We start from the raw sequence: 21,434 nt of genomic DNA on the forward strand, positions 1-21,434 counted from the left end.
GGAGTTGGGTCATCTAGACCCACTAGCCAGTGCGCTAAACCTTTTTTCTTCAATGATTTGTGATCTTCACTGGTGTTCATGGATTACATGAAATCTTTCCTACTTTATCCACCTTTGTGATGGTAGGGAGAACACGTCAATGTAAGGGTGGGGTCATCTAAGATAGCACAAGGGTTAACCCATCTCCCATTTCCCATCATCTACTTAAATGGCGAGCAGTATTGGAGCTATACAGCCGTACATTTTGAGCTATATGCTAGCTGGGAAACCAAAGAGGGTCATGGGTCTTATTTTGTCAACAAGTGGGTGCATCAGAATGTAGCGGAGCAGGCAGCTTGTGGCCAACTGACTGTCACTGCTACAGGCTTATCTAACAACTTTTTTCCCCCGTCTTCTCCTGATTCACAACGATTTGAATAAAGAAATACTCTTGAGAAAAATGCTATACAAGAACATGTTAATAACACCAAGAACATGATTTTCATCAGAGTGGGTCTTAGGGTACCTTTGCATCTGCCCCCCCCCCCCCCCCCCCACACACACACACACACATACACACACTCCGCAAACGTTTATAAGAGTTTTAGCGTGGGAAGGTAGGGGCACTCTAAATGACCACCCCCACCACATGAGCCCTTAGCTACCCCATGACATTAATCCATAAAAGTATTGCAGATTATTAGAACTTTGTGAACCTATTATTTTAAATGAGTGGAATGTCTCATTTAAAATAATATCCATTAGTTCAAAGGACATTTAAAAGAGCCTCAATTTTTCAACATATGATTCTTCAGAGAAGAAACAGAGTGAAAGAGGGATTTTAGATTGTTCTTTAGCTAAAAACTTGGAATTTTTGCTATGCAACAGACAGTGATGAAGAAAAATAGTAAGAATCTTGCAAAATGCATGACACGGCTTTCAGGTAAATGTTAAAGCCAGCTTATCATTATTAGTACAATGATAGATAAAATGAAGTGGGATTTGTAAAATTCTGCTAACACAGTGAAGTTGTGGTTGACAGCAAATTGAAAAGCATTTATTAAAGTTGTATTTATTAAACTTCAAATCTGTTATTTTTTAGCATTGCTTCTGAAGACAAATGATCTAAACTGTGGAAATAGTTATGTATGAAATATATGAAATGGGATGATTCCTGATACAGTGAAATACTTTTCTTAAACATCATCTGTGTGTCACATATTTCCAAATGCACATTGTGTGATAATATTAGACTTTAGACAAAAATGTAAAAGGTGTGATCAAAGCTGGATTTGTTTTTACACTGTTACTAGACAGCAATAAATGTGGCAAAGAGACACAAATCTTTAAAATTTACACTAGAGAAACAATTAATTCCTGAGAAAATATGTCGTTCTACAAATATATATCCATATAAAACAGTGTCTTTTATCATTTTTTACAGTCCTCTTTGTGTCATTTTTCATTCCTTTTCTTCCGTCTTTTGTGAACATGGCTGATAGTGTGTCTTCATTAACTGGCCTGCATTTGAGTCTCTCTGAAAATTGATTGAAATTGACAGGTTTGTGAATTATTTAGTGCTGGTTTCCCATCCTTCTTTCCCAGAGACTTAATCCACAGGTCAGTCACCCAGACATTTGAACGCTCCCCTGAGCTGCAAACACTGCTCTCCACTGTCTGAGCACTACACTGCAAAAGGAGATTATAATGATCTCAGCAGCAATTGTGTTATATAAGTTGACATGATAATGCTATGTCCAGACAAGAGCCGGGGCCCATTAGAAGCCTTGTGGTGCTCCGGCAACAATGGTATAATGGACGGGCATGTACACAAAACATGAGCTATCATTTTGCAGCAAATACGCAGAATATTGTTGCAAGAAACATGTGCGAGCTCTTTACAGAATGATTTCCAGCATAACAACGGATCACTTGTCACCAGTCTCTGCCAAAAATTTTTTTTACAGGACTCCATTCTAACCTCTTCTGCTTCACTTCTTGCCTCATCTGCTCATTTTCTGTCAAAGGATTTCCTTTTTTTCGCCCCCTCAACTTTCATCCGGTAATGGAAGTTGTTTTCACGTACCTTTTAACACATTCCCAAAAGGGCATGTCAGCTCTGGTTTCTGCATGACCACACAAGAATGATACAGTGTCTTCAAAGCATGAGCAGAAAAGGAAAGTTTAAAACACACCATTGACAGGGAAGTCAGGGATTTTTAAGGTAAGATATTGTTATTAATTCTTTGTTATACACTGAGGGTCATATTTTCTGAGGAGCAGGACATTGCTAGTGCACACATAAATTGTACATTCTGTTGTGTTAAAGTTTTGAAGGGGGTCAATAAAGTGTCCTTGGGTGTTGGGTTTTTGTGTGCATTGAGTGTTCTGGGGTTGTGGGGGTGGCAAGAGCTCTTAATCTCAGCCAAGCATTAATGGATGTTTATTATTTGACTAAAATGCCTCCATGCACAATTCTGATTGACACTTTAAGCCTTCAAAATGAAAAAAAAAAGTTCTAAAGGTACAATTTACCCTCCATGTATTGCTGCTGAACTGCTATTGTAAAAAATAGCTGATGTAAAAATGCAACCATATCAAACCTGAGCTAATTTCTGTTATGTTACACTGCCCTTGGTAACGTATGTTCAAGCAACCACTTTCAATGAAAACTCTATGTAATTGCAGGTGTATGTGCGTTTCAGCCTTCTGCGTTCAAAACTCTTACTCTTACACGTTCAAGTACGTTTTCGGGCTCTACGTACAAAACGTGAGGCCATTGCATGCACGTTGAAAGCTAAACCAGTTTAACTTTGACCAATCACGCAGTTAGCAGTGACGTATTGGTTTTTAATTCAAAGAAGTGCCAATTGATCATGGAGGTGAAATAAATAATTGTGGTTTGTGCCCAGTCAGAGTTCTATGACACAATATCTTTCTTTTCTTATATCGAAGTAGGGCTGTGAAAGTAAAAAGCTAGAGGAAGATTCAAGAGAATTACGCCGCTTCGACATTTCGCACCAAGCCTCTTCCAACTGTAGGTACATGTGTGACCACCATATGCTTAAACCTTCTTCAAAAACCCACATTGTTGAACACACAACACATGCCAAGTGTGAACGCAGCATCATGGTGGCCATTGTGGCAGCCAATGAAATATGACAGCTATGTCCGCGCACATCCTCTGTCCTCCAGATGATCCTTGCATGGTTGCAGTGTGTGTGTGTGTTTTTTTGCCCGTTTGAGATAGATTTATGATGTGTCTGAGAGGATGTTGAAAATGTTTGACATGTTGCATCTCTATGACTACCACTCAAGGAAAGTAAGAAGGAATTCGGTTAAAAAATATTTACATCATGATTGTTCCCCGCAAAAGAAACCAGTATGGGTTATGACAATATTGTTTTTCAAAGAAAAAAAGACAAAATGAATATATTTATATAAAATGGCCTAATATGTCAGTCCTCAGGAAAGGTTTCTCTCAAATATATGACAGATGCATCTAATAATCCCAAAACCAGAGGTCAAAGAAAAATCAAACAATTTCTCTTTGGTTATTTATTTGTATTTTATTTTGAAAGTTTTTTTTCTGACTAATCCTTCATGGCAAGCCTTCTATACAGGTTCATAATTAGATTCTATAGAGTATAATTTTGCTGCTGGTCATCACTTGGCAAGCAATTTTGTTTAGTATTTTACCTTTTTAATTTGTGTGATTTACAAAGTCCTTTTAAAAACATTAAATTGCAATTTTATTTTATTGTCCTTTAAGATCAAAGAAACATTTGAAACACTCAAAACACTTGCATAGCTTTCCTCATAAATGTGTTTCCTTACAGCGACAGAGCTGTAAATGTGTGTGTTGTTTTACCGCCATGCTTTTTTGAAAATCCTTTTGTTGCTTAATTGGATTAATGAACTAAGTGGAGATGAAAATTATTTTATAAATAACTATAGATTCATTCAGTCCCTTTGTTTATGAGCATGGTTGAACTCCTGACTGTTGTGAAGTATCAACAGACTGTGGTCTCACTGCTTCCAGTGTTGTCATGACTTGGCTTGTGCCGGCGTGTTTGTTTTGGCTGGTGAAGCTCATTCAGAGTGTGGAGCCCCAGCTGAGGACAGACAAACAGCATGGACAGCATGGATGAGCAAATGCCACTGAGAGGAGGAGAACGTCATAAACAAAAAGAGACTTCTTATTTATTGAACCATAAAACTTCAAGGCCCAAAATGAAACAAATGAAGCGTGTTTAAAGTTCTACTGGAGGATGAATGTTTTTTTCTAAAATCATAGACTGGATTTTTGCTTAAAATTGACCTAAATCTGAATTTTGATTTGATTTGATTTGATTCATAGGCTTATTTCAAGTATTAAAAATAATGGAAAAATAGAATAAGAAGAATGACAAACTAGAGAAATATCAAAACCATTCCAGATACTATTTAATACATTGATTAGAAAATAATTAAAAATGAACAAAGATGAAAAAAGTCGATGCCATCTCCTTGACAGTATATTTACTCATAGCCAACTCTTGTTGTAGAGTGTCCACTCTGGGCCTGAAAGGTCATGGGTTCAAACCATGAGTCATATTCCAAAAACTCTAAATAAGGGACCCAATTCCTTCCTGCTTGACACTCAGCGATAAAAAGTTGGATTGGAGGGTTAAACCAAATAGTGTGGCTGTATCAGCAGCTCACCGCTCCCCCAGGGGAACAATTTTTACATACCCAGGTGTGTGACAACTTTGGTCCTTTTTTTATTTCTTTATTATATGCATCAAATGTAAGGGTTATTACTCAAAGTCAAGTAAAGTTTGATTTGTTGCTTGAAAGGAAGTGAGAAGAAGCACATTTATATGATATGAGAAAATCTTCTTTATCTACAACATCCAAGTTTGCACATCCTTATGTTTAGAATTTGTATGATCACCCATTGATCTCTAAGTCCTCTCATCTCCATATTGTGAAACAAAAGCTTCTATATACATTTTCCTAATTTTCTGGATATTTGAACATTGTTTGAGCTCGGTGTTTAACTTATTCCAAAGTTTAGTGCCACATTAAGACACATTGAGAAACTTGTCTTTGTGGTTCCCATCAATTAGAACTTAAAGTTCCTGCAACCCCTTAGTTTGTAGCCACCTTCACTGTCAAAGAACTGTTTTTGGATATTGCATGGTAATGTATAGAAGTTGCACTGTGTAAAAATCAACAAGTTCATACAGTTTGGATTAATAAAAAAAAAGTGTTGTAAGATCAAGTTAAATGTATGATTCTTATTTAAGAGTAAAAGTAAAAAGAGAGGATGTAGTGAAATTTTATGGTGATTACTCAAATTTCTAAAAACGGTGTAAGACATGGTAACATTAAAGAGCAGTTTGATATTTTGAAATTGAAAGTTTAAGCTAGACTGTCCGACTAGCTGGGAATGTTCATAATCAGACTTTCCAGACATTATATTCAACATTATTACTTTTGGATTATTGCAAAGAAATGAAATTTGCCATAACCTCAAACAGAATTCACTTAAACTACAAATCTTTAAACACATCCGTAAAAAAAATCATTTATTGCCACATGGATAGTGAGTATAAAAAAATGCTTTTGAGAATGTGGATATCTTAAAAAAAAAGGAACGAACACATTTGTTGTGACAGGAAAGAGTACTTTAACTTAAAAGTTTTATTCTGGTGACATTTGGGTTTAAAAACATTCACAGATACTAAGCTCAGGTATTCAAGGGGAATCTTACTTTATAATTCTTTTATTACAGTTGCGGAATTTGTTCAGTAATTTAATTTTAAAAAAATTGTAAAAAGTTGTGGTGTAACTTGTGCGCATAGTGATTCAAAACCTTGGAGAAGTGCGTTCCGCTATACAACATATACAACAAAGCATCTCTGAACCAGAACACAATTAGATTTAATGATTTGCCGTGTCCAACAAAGTTGTCGCCTCACTTTAGTGCTGTTTGGTTAAACACTCTCACATGGGCCTACTGTACATAAAGCCAGTGTCCTAAGCCCATACCACAAGCTCCAGCCTGAATGTGTGTCGCTTTTTTAGGCCTTTGTTTGTCCTGACCCATCAGCTGATATGGAGGCATTTGTCAGCAGTTCTGTTTCAGCTCAGGTTTGTTTGCTTGCTTTTGAAAGTAAGATTATTAATGAGGAATAAAATTCTATTGGAGTGACAAAGTGGGTCTAAAAGTAGTTTTTTGGCGGAGGTTACGTCCTTGTTTTTTTAAATTTTATTTTCTATTGCTTTCTGTTGCTTCTGCTCTGGTGAAAATCATAACCCCGCCCCAGTGCATGCTTGTTCAGATTTGTATTCAATGATTATGATTAATGAAGCAGACAGAAGGCTGTAGACCAAATAGGCACAGTTTTAGACTCTACAAATTAAACAAATCGCCAGTGCCTAAATCAAACAAATACACTTAAAATATGAAAATTTCCGTTCGAGGTGAGTGTGGCGAGGCCGTGGGGTGTTCAAGCGGATGTTGTACCGACAGATCTCAAAAGTGTAGCGATGCCCTGAGAAGAAGCCTATTTACAAAAGATTATCCATCAAAACTGTTACGATTCGTGACCGAAGGAACCCAAATGCAGGAAGGATCAAGGACTCGAAAATCAAAGTAGACAGTCACAGGTTTACTCGAATTCTCAAGGAAGTCAAACACTGAAAACAACAAGAACAGAAACTTAAATACCTAACCACATAATCAGGAAAGTGAAAAAAGCTGAGAGAAACAGGTGAATGCACAGAAGGGGGAGGAGGAGGGTGCAGCTGCCAGCTGAACCATGACATAACCCCCCTCACAAAGTCCGGCTCCAAAAAGGACCCCGACGATCAGGGTGGTCACGGTGGAAACGGGCAATCAAGTACGGGTTGAGGACGTGGCGCTCCGGCACCCACTGACGATCAGCAGGGCCGTAACCCTCACCAGATACTGGACACCTTGACCAACCATCCTGGAGGCGAGGAGTTCTCGAATAGTGTAGAAAGGACCTCCATCCACAATATGAGGTGCAGGAGGGGGCACGGGAGGAGGCTGAAGAGGTGAGTCCTTAGCAGGCTTGAGCTTGCTGATGTGGAATACCGGGTGAACCCTGAGAGTACGCGGTAGACTAAGCCTGACTGCCACAGGGTTTATGATTCCAATTACGGGGTATGGACCAATGTAGCGAGGCATCCGCTTCCTAGAGCCCCGTTTGAGTGGAATGTCTGCGGAAGAGAGCCACACTCTATCTCCCACCTTGTATTCAGGGGCGGCAGTCCTCCGGCAGTTGGCAACAGCGGTAAACCTCTCTTGGTTTCTCAGCAACCGGTGTCGGAAGCCTTCCCAAAAACGAAGACAACGCCTCACAAATGCAGCAGGACCCGAAACCGAGGCCGCCTGCTCCTGGTGTGGGAAGAGAGACGGTTGGTAGCCGTAAGCTGCTTGGAAAGGGGAAAAACCGGTGGTATTGATGAAAGAGTTGTGTGAATATTCCCCCCAGGGGAGATGAAATGACCAGGTGTTGGGGTTCTTTGAGCACATAGCTCATAGAGTGGTCTCCAGATCTTGGTTGAACCTCTCTACCTGGCCGTTGGTCTGGGGATGGAAACCGGAACTTAGACTGACCTTGACTCCCAACATATTACAGAACTCCCTCCAGAAAGAAGCTACAAACTGAGGCCCACGATCAGAAACTATGTTCTGCGGAAGACCGTGCAGACCAAAGACTTGTCTTGTCACTAGTACTGCCATCTCCTTGGCTGATGGTAACCCCTGTAGTGGTTTTGCATGAACCAGCTTGGAAAATCTGTCCACTATCGTCATTATGACAGTCTTTCCCTTAGAGCTGGGCAGACCGGTGATGAAATCCATAGCAATATGGGACCACGGCCTGGAGGATACAGGCAGATGTTGAAGAAAGCCAGCAGGAGGAGTTCCTGGAGTTTTTACGCTGGCACACACAGGACAGGAGGCAACAAATGCCCTTATGTCAGAAGACATGGTGGGCCACCAGAATCATTGGGCCACCAGGAAGGCAGTTCTCCAGTGTGGCAGGCTAACTGGGACGAATTTCCCCACTTTAGGACTGACTGACGGAGACTAGAGGGAACAAACAGACAGTCTGCAGGACGGTAACCAAGGCCTTGACCCAGTGCCCCAAGGACCACCGTGTAGCACCCAGAACCAAATGAGACGGGACAATGGGGCTGGCTGTAGTCGAGTCTCCCCCCTCCTGATGTAGACGAGATAGGGCGTCCGGCTTGGTGTTCTTGCTGCCAGGGCAATAAGAAAGGGTGAAGGCAAACCGATCAAAGAACAGACCCCACCTAGCCTGGCGAGGGCTTAGGCGTTTGGCAGTCCTCATATACTCCAGGTTCTTGTGGTCCGTCCACACAAGAAGTTTCTCAGCACACTTCAGCCATTGATGCCACTCCTCAAGGGCTAGTTTGACAGCAAGTAGTTCTCTGTTCCCAATGTCGTAATTTCTTTCTGCAGGAGAGAGCTTGCAGGAGAAATATGCGCAGGGATGGACTTTATTAATAGATGCTCTCTGAGACAAAACAGCCCCCTGACGTGCTGCACATGGGTCCCAAGATGGATAAAAGATCAAAATATTGTCCAGATATACAAACACGAACTTATTCAACATATACTTGAGCACATCGTTAAAAAGACTCTGAAAAACAGCAGGTGCGTTTGTGAGCCCAAAATGCATAACCAAATATTCAAAGTGGCCATTAGGGGTATTAAAGGCGGTCTTCCACTCATCCCCCTCACGTATACGGACAAGATGGTACGCACTTCGGAGGTCCAATTTGGTAAAGATCTGGGCCCCCTTTAATTAATCAAAGGCAGTCTGTAAAGAGGTAAGGGGTGAGTGTTCCGAGCAGTGATGCAGTTCAACCCCCTGTAGTCTATGCAAGGACGCAACACCCCGTCTTGTTTGCCCACAAAAAAAAATCCTGCTCCTGCAGGAGATGAAGAGGGACAAATGATGCCAGCCTGGAGACCCTCCTGAATGTGTTCCTCCAAAGCCTCCTGCTCAAGCGAGAGAGAGGATATACATGTCCCTCGGGTGGATGTGTTCCTGGCAAAAGATCTATGGCACAATCATAAGGATGGTGAGGGGGAAGAGACTTGGCCAGGATCTTGCTGCTCCTCCTGTACTCCTGCATAGTTTATTAAGACCTTGGTTGAAGGCCTTGAGGGAGAAGAAAAAGACGAAATACGGCTCACCAGTTGCCTCTTTGCTGTTGAACCCTGTCGTTTCCCGGGCAGTTGCGAACAATATGTCCAGACCGTCCACAGTACAAACAAAGTCCAGCTGCCATACGGCGCCGCCGCTCAGTCCTGCACAGACCTGCATCAGTCCTGTGAGAGGTCCTGCACCCAGCTGCATGGGTTCCGGGGAAATCCTGGCGTGGAGTGGTTGAACCGAGCGGAGGATCACTCACAGGAGGCAGCGGGCGAGGGCGGGGGCTGGTGTTGCGGCGTCGCTCATGACCTCGTTCCCGCATGCTCCGATCAACACGAACTGCCAGATAGATCAGCTCCTCTAGGTTCTCTGGAATTTCCCTTGCCGCCAGCTCATCCTTGAGGACGCTGGAGAGACCCTGGAGAAACACGTCCAATAATGCCTCATCCGCCCAGCGGGTGCTGGCAGCCAGAGTCCAGAACTCCACAGCATAGTCCAAGGCGCTGCGCGCTCCCTGCTGGAGGCGAATAAGCTCAGACGCGGCTGCTCGATGTGGTGTAGTAGGGTCGAACACAGTGAGGAGTTGGTTGGAAAATGCTCGGAAAGAGCGGCGAAGCTCGGCTCTGCGCTCCCACTCTGCCAATCCCCATCATTTGTCTCTACCTGTCAGAAAGCTTAAAGCAAAAACAACCTTGCTCTGCTCGGAGGGGAACTCGCCGGGGTTGAAATCAAAGTGGAGGTGACAGGAGGTGATGAACGCCCGGCAGTCCTCAGCTGTTCCATCGAACGGCTCGGGATGACCCAGTCTGGTTTGTCGGGTCGAAGGTGAAGGAGATGATCGTGGAGCTTTTGCATTCCGGACATGAACACACGCATCTCCTGAGCCAGAACCAACAGCTCCTCACCGGCGGCGGAGCTTCCTTCAGCGGATGATCCAGGTTAGTCCCTCAGCTGGGAACCTCCTGCTGGGTTGGTCATGGTCGCAGAGTAATGTTACGACTCGTGACCGAAGGAACCCAAACGCAGGAAGGAACAAGGGCTCGAAGTAGACAGTCACAGGTTTCCTCAAATTCTTAAGGACGTCAAACATCCAGCTGTAGAAACAAACAGGACTCTGCGCCACTGAAAACAACAAGAACAGAAACTTAAATACCTAACCACATAATCAGGAAATTGAAAACAGCTGAGAAAAACAGGTGAATGCACAGAAGTGGGAGGAGGAGGGTGGAGCTGCCAGCTGAACATTGACAAAAACGGTTTGCTAAATGATTTCGGACACCATGTTGGACATGTTTTGAATAAATATAGCACAAATACATATATGGACAACAAGTCTGTCGAGAATCAATTCAGAGATCTGATTCTCTGAGAACCAGCTTTTATTTATTTATTTATTTATTTATTTATCTATTTATTTACTTACTTGTCCTGTCCAACAGCTGAGCACAGAAATGACAGCTGAAAGCCTCTTCTCTTGGGAATATTTTACTGGGGGTGATTAGGGGGGGGTAGAACCGTGAGGCAGCATAAAGCAACAAGTTGCTGGATGTTTACAAGCATTACAGACAGGTTTACAAGTAATATAAATCCAAAAGGGGGCGGGGCCTGTCCACCCACACACAAATGCCACAAACATACCTGTGGGTTCCAAAAAACCCCACATACAAAACATGTCAACATGTTCCCATCACAATACAATTGATGTTCACACACGCATACTTATGCATTCGGACCAACATGTGAAATATTTCATTTAATCACTCAAACTATTTGTGCAAAGGTGAGATAGCACCTGTCCAGCTTTTATTATGGTAGTTCATTCCCTCTTATTCGCAAGGCCATTTGCATATTAGCTAAATATTTAGTTAGGAGTTAGCCCCCTACTAAATAATTAGTCAAATAGCTAAATATTCAATTTTGACTTAAATATTTATTCAACAAATAAAAATGTAGTTTTAAAGCTTAACTGTTTAGTTTGGAAAATAAATATTTAGGTCAGATGTAAATATTAAATTTGTAAACTAAATGTTTAATTTTATGAAACTAAATAAACAATTCAAAAATATATTTAACTTTAAATTAAATATTTTTTTTGCTAATTCAATGTTTAGTTAGTAAATGTAACATTTATAAATACATGAATTAAAAGGTGAAAATCTGAATTTAAAAAATCAAACCAGTTTTTTCTCCTAAAACAGACTAAATAACCAAAAATATTGCTATTATTAATTGACTCTGTCACTTTACAAATGGCACCCTGTACTCTGCCATCTGTCCTCTGTCGTTAAATCCTATACATTAACACTTTTCCCTTTCGTCAAAAAGAATAACAACTTTGATTTTAGAGAAGACCAACTTCTGCTTCCAGCTTGGAGTTGAGCTCTATCCGCCATTTTAACTCCCTCTCAAATCATAAGGTGTCACGGTTTCAGTCTCTTTGCCTTTGTATTCTGGTTCTTATTGTTTCTATCATGTTTTGAGTTCGTTTCCAAACTTTTGTTCAGAGGATCTGAGAATGAAGGCCAAAAACTATTACAAGTGTAAAAAACATTTATACAGCTGTAATTTTATATATATATATATATATATACACATACATACTGTGGGAGATCTGGAGTTCTGTCCTACAATCCATGAAGGGTAGTAGTATCAAGAAGGGGGAGGCATCTTTGGAGCTATCATCAGAGAGCATGTGAATCTGAAGAAAAAAAGTCCAAAGAGAAGAAAGTTTAAAAAAAAGTATATATATATATATATATATATATATATATATATATATATATATATATATATATATATATATATATATATATATATATATATATATATATATTTACTCTGCATGCTCTTTACCATTATAAATTGAAAATATGTATTTCAGTCAGACAACTCTTGCAGAAGAACATTTATTTCACGACATCTTTAGGTTTTCACAACATCTTTAGGATGACATTCACAATTTGATTCACAACTTCGTTTTGGCATAAGGCTCCGTTAAATTCCTTGAGACAATTATTTTTCCATACACTTTCGGGTAACAACCCCCCTAACGGAGCCCACAGGTGGAAGCCGGGGAGGAGGGAGGGGCAAAGAATGAGCGCTGAAGGTAAGAGAGAATGAACAATTGTACACCTGACTTAAATAGGACGCTAAGCAGGTGGGTTAATTAACAGACCCGCCCTAGGGGAGTAACCTGCAATTCTGCCGAGTGTCTGCCCGAAATGCGACGAGTCGCTTATTTCAGTCAGACAACTCTTGCAGAAGAACATTTATTTCACGACATCTTTAGGTTTTCACAACATCTTTAGGATGACATTCACAATTTGATTCACAACTTCGTTTTGGCATAAGGCTCCGTTAAATTCCTTGAGACAATTATTTTTCCATACACTTTCGGGTAACAACCCCCAACACCAAGATCATCCAGAAGAAGAAGAAAATGTGAATGTATAATGTATAATCAGTGTGTAAATAAGATGAGGTGTGTTTTCGGCAGCATTCCATTTTCACTTCATTTCATTTCATTTCATTTCATTTTCCAGTATGACTGCTATGTGTTTACCCGGCACCATTGACCGTTTGGCCGCTCCCTTCGAGAACCACTCTACGAAGGGAACATGCTATCTAGTGTATCTGCTATGTGTTTACCCGGCACCATTAACCGTTTGGCCGCTCCCTTCGAGAACCACTCTACGAAGGGAACATACTATGTAGTGTATCTGCTATGTGTTTACCCGGCACCATTGACCGTTTGGCCGCTCCCTTCGAGAACCACTCTACGAAGGGAACATGCTATCTAGTGTATCTGCTATGTGTTTACCCGGCACCATTGACCGTTTGGCCGCTCCCTTCGAGAACCACTCTACGAAGGGAACATGCTATCTAGTGTATCTGCTATGTGTTTACCCGGCACCATTGACCGTTTGGCCGCTCCCTTCGAGAACCACTCTACGAAGGGAACATTCTATCTAGTGTATCTGCTATGTGTTTACCCGGCACCATTGACCGTTTTGCCGCTCCCTTCGAGAACCACTCTACGAAGGGAACATGCTATCTAGTGTATCTGCTATGTGTTTACCCGGCACCATTGACCGTTTGGCCGCTCCCTTCGAGAGCCACTCTACGAAGGGAACATGCTATCTAGTGTATCTGCTATGTGTATACCCGGCACCATTGACCGTTGGGCCGCTCCCGTTCACCAGGGGAGCATACTATCTGAAGAGAGAAAGAGAAAAAGAAGACTGGAGGGGAGCCAACAAGATTACACAACCTGATTCAATTTAAACACCATGCATTTTATACTCATCATTCGCGGCTTCTACTTGAGGGAGGACTTCTCTTAAGATAATTATTTTCCTTACGCTTTAGGGTAACAAAAACCCCCAACGCCAAGATCATCCAGAAGAAGAAAATGTGAATGTATAATCAGTGTGTAAATAAGATGAGGTGTGTTTTTGGCTGCATTCCATTTTCACTTCATTTCATTTCATTTTCCAGTATGACTGCTATGTGTTTACCCGGTACCATTGACCGTTGGGCCGCTCCCTCCGAGAACCACTCTACGAAGGGAACATGCTATCTAGTGTATCTGCTATGTGTTTACCCGGCACCATTGACCGTTTGGGTCGCTCCCTTCGAGAACCACTCTACGAAGGGAACATGCTATCTAGTGTATCTGCTATGTGTTTACCCCGGCACCATTGACCGTTGGGCCGCTCCCGTTCGAGAACCACTCTACGAAGGGAACATGCTATCTAGTGTATCTGCTATGTGTTTACCCCGGCACTATTGACCGTTGGGCCGCTCCCATTCACCAGGGGAGCATACTACCTCAAAGAGAGGGGGAAAGAAATGAAATGGGAGCCGACATAAGAAGTACTCCTACCTGATCTTAGAACGTAAAGCCCACGTCCGCAAAACGCTGTGCGGAACTATAATTCTAGCCGCCATGGACGACCCTAGGATGACACAAACTTACATCCAATACAATGCTCCCGATGACATCCTATGCCATGAATGAAATAACCCCATATTTGAAGCTTCCATCACATACTATGACGGGTTAACGGCCATAAACATTTCATCTGGCATAATATTCACACAAGCTTAGTAAAATCCATTATTCTAAGCTGCCATCACACTATGACGGGCTCGACGCCATTATATACACATTATGCATGCCACTCACGCAGGCTTAATAACTTCCATTATTACGAACTCCAACGACAATACCACAACGAGCTTAACGGCCACAAGGTTTTCTCCCATTTGGCATACCAATTAAAATGATTGAATTGATACAACTTAGAGCAACCTAAATTTTGAGGCTTCCGCCTGACAAATAATTTTCTTTCAACATTTATAATCCAAGAATTTCACACTCATTCCGCAGCTGACATAGATTGATTCAAGCCAGAAGTGTCCTTGGAACGCAGAGGAGGTCCACCACCCCTTCACTTTCAGTGCAGCAATAGGTACGTTGAGCAGTCATCGTTGCAGCACCAGATCAGGGAATGCATGGGTGACATCATTTCCTGGAAACGGAGAAGCTGATCGGGGCGTGAGGGTTCGCAGGCTCAGGATGCGATGCATAGATAAAAAACAAAGCAGTATTAGTCTTGACAAGAATATATAAATAACCCAGAAACTGATCAGTTTCAAAATGATTGAGATAAATTAAATAACAGTGCTTTTAAAAACAAATCTGAGAAAGTGAAATTTAGTAGATAGTTAAGGTAAAGACCCATTGTGGATTTATCGCACCCTAGAAACCACCATAATTACAAATTCCAACAGTGAAATAATAGTGAAATATATGACCTGCACGAAATCTTAACACCAATTTTTTTTTTTTTTTTTTTTTTTTTTTTTTTTTTTTTTATATATTCCAATGATAAAAGTAACCTTTGACAGTTTCAGAGGGACGCACCTTCAGGAGGCCATCGAGGAGTAGGAGTAGTAGATGGGAAGAGTAGCCAAGGAGATTTGTAGATGAGGAAGGTCAACATCCCACGTAGCAGAGGATTACAGCTCGGCTGGATTTGATGCCTTGTATATGATATTAATGGTTCTCAAATTTTTTATTTAGCCAAGGGCGACTGGATACTGCAAAAGAGAACTTGAGAGCCATGAGGGATCATAGGTTTTGATATTATTTTTGCTAGACTGAACCTTAAGCATTCAGAGGCGGAGTATAACAAGCCTCCAAATGGGGATGCATCTAGCAGAGTGCCATCTGCTTAGAAAAGGCAGACCGAAGACTGACTTGTGGACACAAGATTTAACTCTTGAACTAAGCTTGAGAGCGCAAGTGATATATTTCCTATGGTCAGGGTAGAAGTTGCTCAAAGTGTTAATTAACCAAGTCAACCGATGACACAATACTATCATTCAATATTGAAACAGCCTTAATATAATCTCCAAGGATGAAATAACCGGACGACCCCTTAAGAACCATCAGAGCTGTAGATTCTGGCGGCCGGTCAAACACAAACCACTCTTCTTAAATCCTTTTCCCCCAAACCAGAAGGCGCAGACACAGGAGAAAAAGTGGAGGAAGCCTGAAGACACAACAGTCATCACAAAACCACTCCAGGCATAGAGAGGGAAAGATCAAACGCAAAACACGAAAATCCAGAACAGGAACACGCGGCCCAGGATCGAACTACCCCCAGCCGAGAAAACAAGGCCGCGACGAGACCGACACACTCACTAATGCGGCCGACGCAAGTCCCTGAGGACAGGGCAGGACCCACTGGGGTACACAGAGCAGGGAAAAAACAGGCGGAGCAGAACGTGCGGGGGCAATGAATGAGGATCGCTGAGTGAATAAAATGAGCCATAGACGCTGCATAAGAGAGACCAATCATAAGGGAAAATGTCCATAGAGCAGAGACGGGTCCAAGAGACACTGATTCACATTCCAACTAACCAGCAGCTACAACAACGAAGAAAACAAACAGAAGAACCGCCATAATAATAAAGCCAGCATCAAATGAAAGACAATCAAGATTTACACACAGCTCCCAAAGAACAAAACAGCAATAGAAAACAAATGCTAAAAGCCACGATAAATTCAGCCAGCATGAGAAACCTGTCCAAACGAAGTCTGCCAGCCTTCACAACCACAGAAAGGACCCCACAACCCCTGCAAAAAAAATAAAACAACCGGACGACGCAGAACAACGCAGCAGAAAAAGAATCAGAAGCGCATCATAAAGGACCCGGAGAAAAACTACAATTCCCAGGGTCCTTAGGGGCGTGACGTCACCGAAGTAAACAGGAAGTGAGACGCAGCCATAGAAAACTACACGGGAAAAGTTCCGCATGAAGCTCACCGTGGATAATTGGGGTGACCACGGCAGACGAGAAGACCCGACTACTCCTGATCGGGGGGCACGGACATCCCGAACATTGCGGAAAGCACACCCCCTGCAGATGCACGCGACCGCGGCGAAACGAACGCGCTGTGCGCCGTCAGCCGCCCGCGGAACGTCAGCCGCCCGCGGATCGGAGGAGAAATTAAGGAGAGCAGACGCGGCGAAACCAAAACCCCACATCAGAAAGATGGGGATCATCCTTCCCAAGGACGGGGGAACACGGCAAGACGCCGAAAGAGAAGGAGACCCGCGGGCTCGGAGACCGGCAAAGAATGAGCGCTGAAGGTAAGAGAGAATGAACAATTGTACACCTGACTTAAATAGGACGCTAAGCAGGTGGGTTAATTAACAGACCCGCCCTAGGGGAGTAACCTGCAATTCTGCCGAGTGTCTGCCCGAAATGCGACGAGTCGCTTATTTAAAACATAGAAGTGGAGGTCCACTTCCGGTGATGGGCAGGTAAGACTGATGAGGTTGGATTACAGGAAGTAGGGATGGGAAAAACCGGGGGCATCAATGAAAGGAGTCACCTTACTCTGCAGACTGGAAAAAACGGCACTAGGTCACATTTCATTTACACTCTGTATTTGATATCTGCATTAAAAAGCAAATAAACACGTTAATGTCAGAGAAAAAAAATTGCAATAACCTTCTATGTTTTTTTTGCATAAGCCGAGAACTATTTTTTTATTTCTAATTGGTGCTATTGTTGTTTTTACATATTTATTACACCATGCACTGAAGGGAAAAACAACCCAACAGAAGTTTTTCTTTTCTTTTAATTTTTTTTTTTTTGCTGCAAAACTTTTATTGCAGCTGCCTTTCTGTTAAATGTGCTGGAAGTTTGTTTTTTTTCAGCAGAAGAGTAGGCACGCCTTGCTGCCTGTGTGGGTTTAATCAGTTGGGTGCATCCCACAGTATGCTTCCGTAATGGTTGGTTGTAGCTAACACTGTCTTACCGCTTTCTAATTCAATGAATGAGACTGTACAGTTGCAACACTTAAACAGGTCAGTGATCATCAACCGTGAGGCTCACTAACTCAGCTGTAGGCTAAAAGACATTCACGGAACAGTGACGGTGGAAGTACTGTAACAATGGATGCAATGGCTTGACTCTTTGGGTTAACATTCAAATACCTCACGAGACCTTGCATCAAAGAAATTCTGCTGCTTTAATTTAAAAAAAATATAAATAAAAATTATAATAAAGACCCTCCCAGCCTCACAAACAGTTTTTATTTACTGGACTTACATAGCAAAGGTTTGCATTTGTAATATTTAAAGCTCCCACACGTACTCGCCTTTCACCACACCCAGTAAAGTATTCAGGGTCATACACAGATGCTGAAGAATTAATCTCCCAAAGTTTCTTAGTTCCACTTTGAGAAAAAAAAAGTGGTCTCACTTTCCTTCTTTGGAAAAAAAAAAACAATAGAAGAAAAGTAAAACACCCACTTTGACTTTGTCCTTTCTCCATTAATTGGTGTCATGGTTTTTATAGCTTTAACCTGATTATGCAGTTACCCATCTGGGATTAGATGTGCTTTCCTGGCTGCTTTTGAATGCTGGATGAAATCACCCTCAGCTGTGTGTCCCGCCAATACTCCAGTCCTCAATGACGGCCTGTCACTCTCGGCAGCTTTAATTTAATATAAGCAGCTTGAACTAGTGTCAGACTGTCTGCGATTTTGGCTGACTTTGATTACTCCATATATTATTCCACTTGTATTACCCTACGAGTCACCATATAGCACAAAGATACAAAATGATGACCTTTTATTGCCATCACTGTAAGTTTTTGGCAATGCCAAACTTTGTTAGTTTGCAGATTATTGCTTCTAACTTTTCTTTATTCCCCTTGTCCAGTCTTGGAGTGTAATTGACCCCATCTTCACACATGCACTGCACAATTCATTTAACTATGTCCAAACACTGAAAGATCTGTACAGAGAAAGTATAAAAATGTTTCTAAAGAGTTTTAGAGGCCAAACTTTACACTGTATATACACTATATTACCAAAAGTATTCACTCACTCATCCAAATGATCAGAATCAGGTGTCCTAATCACTTGGCCTGGCCACAGGTGTATAAAATCAAGCAGAAAGAATGGACCGCTCTCAGGAGCTCAGTAAATTCCAGCGTGGAACTGTCAAAGGATGAAGGAGGTTAAATTTCCTCTCTCCTAAATATTCCACAGTCAACTGTCAGCTCTGTCATGACAAAATTGAAGAGTTTTGGAACAACAGCAACTCAGCCATGAAGTGGAAGGCCACGTAAACTAAGAGGGGTCAGCAGACACTCAAACGCATAGTGCAAAGAGGTCACCAAACTTCTGTAAAGGTAATTGCTACACAGCTCTAAACGTCCTGTGATCTTCAGATTAGCCCAAGTACAGTACGCAGAGAGCTTCATGGAATGGGTTTCCACAGCCGAGCAGCTGCATCCAAGCCACACATCACCATGTGCAATGCAAAACGTCAGATGCAGCGGTGAAAAGCACGCCGCCACTGGACTCTAAAGCAGTGGAAACGCCTTCTCTGGAGTGATGAGTCACGCCTTTCCATCTGGCAATCTGATGGACGACTGTGGGTTTGGAGGTTGCCAGAAGAACGGTACATTTCGGACTCCATTGTGCCAAGTGTGACATTTGGTAGAGAGAATTATGGTGTGGGGTTGTTTTTCAGGACTTGGGCTTGCCCACTCAGTTCGAGAGAAAGGAATTCTTCAAGATACCAAAACATTTTGGACAATTTCAGGATCCCAACATTGCAGGAACAGTTTGTGCACCAATGTGTGCACCAGTGCACACAGCAAGGTCCATAAAGACATGAATGACAGAGTTTTGTGTGGATGAACTTGACTGGCCTGCACAGAGTCCTGACGTGAACCCCAGAACATCTTTGGGATGATTTAGAGTGGAGACTGAGAGCCAGGCCTTCTCCACCAACATCAATGTGTGTCCTCACCAATGCACTTTTGGAAGAATGGTCAAAATTCCTATAAACACACTTGTGGACAGCCTTCCCAGAAGAGTTGAAGCTATAATAGCTGCAAAAGGTGGACCTGCATCATATTGAACTCTATGTTAGGTATGGGATGACACTTTAGTTCATATGTGAGTCAAGGCAGGTGAGCCAATACTTTCAGTAGTGTAGAGTATGTTTACAGAATATCAAATTATATACATGTTTTTAGATACTTTTTATTTTGCTGAGAGTATTATTTACAGGCTTTCACACGCCACACACTTCAAATTCATACCAACTGATGTTTTTTGCATCCAGTAGATGTCCTACAAGAGCAAATGAAGCTTCAGGAAGCTTGTGCTGGAGTAAACCAATTGGACCAAAGGCTTCAATGCTTTATGAAGCTTAATGTGCCCATAACTAGACAAAACCTTAAAATAGGGAGGGAGAAACAAAAGGAAGACAAAACAGATGACCCGAAAATGAAGAACTGAAAGTCAGACACTTGAATACACTCAGGGTAATAAACTGAAATGAAGACAGCTGTAGATTAACCTGGTGTGACTGACAGGGGACATCTCAAAACAGAAAATGACCAAAACCAAGAAATGTCACTGAAAAACAAAGTATAGCAGATAATCCTCACACACTAGCCAGATAATAGTTAGGAATATTACAATTTTTGTCACAAAGTAAATCTCCCATTCCCATGTTGCATTGTTTCTAGCAAAAGATTTTTAGTTCTGTCAAAATACATCGACTTCCTGCCTAGAAAGCTGAAAAAACAAATGTAAAAGGTGTTACAAAATAGAAACCTGTTTCAGTAGATGGCTTTACGAGACAAGCATAAAACTTTGTTGAGAATAGCACATCAAACCTCTAATTTAGTAAGCCGACAAACGACAAGTAAAGATGTTTGAAATCTTACAATTCTAAAATTAGGTCAACTTCTTACTTTTCCCGCAAATAATATGACAATTAATCAAAGTTAGTTTGATCATAATAAACTGAAATGAGACAAAGACTTCTTTGACAAACGTCAGGGTTAATATGGTCTTCAGCAATATCACTGTGTACCAAAAGGTAGATTTTTTTTTGTGTGTGTGCAAAAATAGACATTTTCGTCTCATATAAGATGCACTCTCATGTGTGGGTTTTCTTCAGGTACTTTAGCTTGGTGACAGTTTCGTGTCTAAGTTGCCCTTAGGGGTCAGTGTGTGCATGGTCTGGAGTTTGTATGTGCCACTCCAGTAGATGAATGATGCCTTTGACAAGTGTTCATGAAATTCATAAACAAAAGGACAACTATACATTCTCTAATTTGGCTTTTTTTTTGTGTCTGTCTGGTTCGTGTTATTGTCCCAATGTGTTACATTGTGTTAGATTATGCGGTATTGTTACAATCACACACATCTGCAGGATACATTTAGCCTTTCTACACATATTATCTCCATTTTGGAGTGGAGGCTGGATAAAATGAAACCCCTTACAGGATGAACATTTACTAGAATCAATTAATAAGATGAGAATATTCTCAGACAGAATTTGGAATGACTTTAAAAGGGAGAGCAGTCTCGGACGATCATGAAGAGTGTGACAGTAAAAATCTGACAATTGCATTTCTGTCACATGTAAGTTTTACTTTAAACTGGTGCAGAGATCAAATTGAATGTTAATCCTTGTTAACCCTGTAAAGCCCACCACATTAAAGAATTGACAGAAAAGTCCCCCCCCTCCTAAAATTAAGACGTTTTTTTTTAAACCATTTAGGAAAAATCCACAAAAAAATACTTGTAAGATCAATTCACTTTGATATGTAGATTGTATGAATTATGCTATGTGGATTGATTTGATAAGTTTTTGCTCATAACAATGTTAGTTTAAGATGCAAAGACATTGGCCTAAA

Source organism: Oryzias latipes, chromosome 1 (assembly GCF_002234675.1).
Source record: "Oryzias latipes chromosome 1, ASM223467v1".
NCBI classification, from domain to species: Eukaryota; Metazoa; Chordata; class Actinopteri; order Beloniformes; family Adrianichthyidae; genus Oryzias; species Oryzias latipes.